The 2,460-nt window shown below is 38.7% G+C and overlaps 1 long non-coding RNA gene across 1 annotated transcript in view; it reads left to right on the forward strand.

The window, feature by feature from the left end:
* The first annotated feature begins 1,432 nt into the window (after positions 1 to 1,432).
* The window catches only part of LOC103131258 (uncharacterized), a 2,522-nt gene continuing 1,494 nt past the window's right edge, over positions 1,433 to 2,460 (forward strand). The window contains exon 1 of the long non-coding RNA XR_001660543.1: positions 1,433 to 1,733. This is a non-coding gene — a long non-coding RNA (uncharacterized LOC103131258). The remainder of the gene's footprint in view (positions 1,734 to 2,460) is intronic.

Below are 2,460 nucleotides of genomic sequence, written 5' to 3' on the forward strand. Positions count from 1 at the left end.
ACGTACCTTTTGATGAGAGCAGTCCCAGGACAAAGTAAAGACAAAAATACATCACCAGGTGATAGAAACTATTCTCTGCTTTTATGAGAAAAAACCCTCAACTTTGACTAAAACTTTCCACATCCGTACGCAACCCTTAAGACGCTTTCAACACAACATCTGATTTGAATCTGAACTTCATTCACAAAATCCCTTTACACTCTCTCTCTCTCTCTCTCTCTCTCTCTCTTTTATGACAGAGGTGTACCAAAGATCAAGTGTTGAAGAGAGATGACTCACACGCTCTCACAAACTTTCACTGGATTATTCTGTACTGACATCAAGCACAACAGATGATAGTGATTTAGTCTCAACTCTTTGTCAAATATCTGAACCATGAACACATCTAGACTTGGGATTCTTTTACTTTAAGAATAAATCAAATCCTTGTAAATCCTGGTAAAATTGGATAGTTTTTAATGTATCTACAAATTGGTCCAAAGATTCTCTCTCTCTCTGCATGCACTGGTTCTCTGTGTACTCCACTCCAGAACTTGACAATCATAATTGCCCTATAAACCAGATGAGTCCAACTGCACCCTTCACCCTTTGCCTGCTAAAGACAGAATGCAACTCCCACACCATCCGGAAGCAGGAGATTAAAGGATAGTAAAAGATAAGAAATATGGGAGAACAGGACAAAGTTTGCAAGACATATGTGCCACAGCTGAGCGGTGTTATACAATGAGTTATAAGCAGTGGATCTGAAAAGTTTAGAAACTCCTACAAGGAAAGCATCCTTTCATTCATCCTTTGTCAATACCGGCTTATCCTTGCAGGATTGCAGGGAGGCTGGTGCTCAGAAGTGACTTCTGTGGCATTATTTTATACATTTAGCTCATAAGCATAAAGGTATAACATAAACCACAGATTCAGACAGCACAAAAAATAACACTTTCAATTTCAGAGAACATTGGAAGTTAATCAAATCTGCACAAATCATCAAATTTGTTGGAGGAACAACCAAAACAATCTGTTTGCAGAAGAGCAAATGGTTAAACAAATGCTTTAAAAAATAAATAATAATAACAAATTCAAGTCAACACCACAAAACAACGGACATTTAGAAACATGAACTTTGTTCACTGTAAAAGGAAAATTAAAAGTACAAGAGTAACAATGCAAAATGAGTAGTTGGGGAATAAAATGTTATTACAGTTGTTCTTTTTAATATGACTGATTCTGTGTGGTTTATATGTACAGCAGCACAAATCCAGGCTAAATCATGTTAGGATTTATTATATATATAAAAACATTTTCCTACAAATTTAAATGAACTTCTCACCTGTTCTAGTCTTCCTTCATTGATCATTATATGTCAGACAGGGACGGATTATTTTTTTTAGGTAGCAGACAAATGCTCAGGGTGGGCCCCATAGAAAAAGAGAAAAAACAAACAAAAAAGTAATATGTATTAATGTAACTTCAAATATGGAAGATTCTGCACTGACTTAGCTGCATACCAAAAAATATTAAATACTACATCTAAATATAACGACTGTTTGCTTAGCCCCACCCTCGCTGGTTTGTTCCTGCACCTGGCGCCCCTGCCGCCTCCACTGCTGCTGCTTTGCAGATTTGTAGTTTTGTAATGGAAATAACTTCAGAAAGCGTCAAATGTCAAAACGTCAATTGTTTGCTGCCCCAGGAAGAAAAGAGAGAGAGAGAAGAAGAGGAAAACGAGACGAACACAGGTGCAGTAAAATTAATGTAATTAAATTACCTGTTGCTTTAGTTATTTAGCAGAGTAGTGTAGCAGCTAGGCTAGCTAGCCAAACACAGAGCTACTTAGCATATTGCCTTGTCAGCGTTTCTTGGCTGCATTCATTCAGCTTTCAGCTCACACACACTGTGGCACTCACGGTCAAAGTGACACATTTTGTTTGCATTAGGTNTGTAACCAAAGAACAGAATTTACTTGGGTTCAGATAGCAGTTTACTATCAACCAGTTAGGTTTATTACAATTTACTGGACTGAAACACATCCAACTGTCTCAACACTTTGTCATACAGTTTTCTGGAAAACCCACAAAGAAGAAGAAAAAAAAAAATAGATCATGAGGAATCCTTTCAGGGTCCTTGGTAAAAAAAAATTAAAAGAAGCTGGCCAGCAAAAAAAAAATAGTTCATATAGAGCTCTATATTTGTGTGTGTGTGTGTCTGATGCGTACAACACGATGAAAGAGGTTGTCCTTGCTGGGATGGCGACCCAGAATGACGACGGCAGCCGGCGTCCGGACACAGAAAACTCCGCAGCCTCTCTCTCTTCCTCCGCAGACACGGGAGCACCTTCCCAGTGTTCCTTTCCTCAATAGCGGCCACAATACTAGCAGGAAAACATCATATAATCAGGCATAAAAAGTCAAGCGCTATGCAGAAGGACAGCAGAGACTAACATGTCTCTGCTCCGCAGCAGCTCTG

The sequence above is a fragment of the Poecilia formosa genome, unplaced genomic scaffold (genome assembly GCF_000485575.1).
Source record: "Poecilia formosa unplaced genomic scaffold, Poecilia_formosa-5.1.2 Scaffold736, whole genome shotgun sequence".
NCBI lineage: Eukaryota > Metazoa > Chordata > Actinopteri > Cyprinodontiformes > Poeciliidae > Poecilia > Poecilia formosa.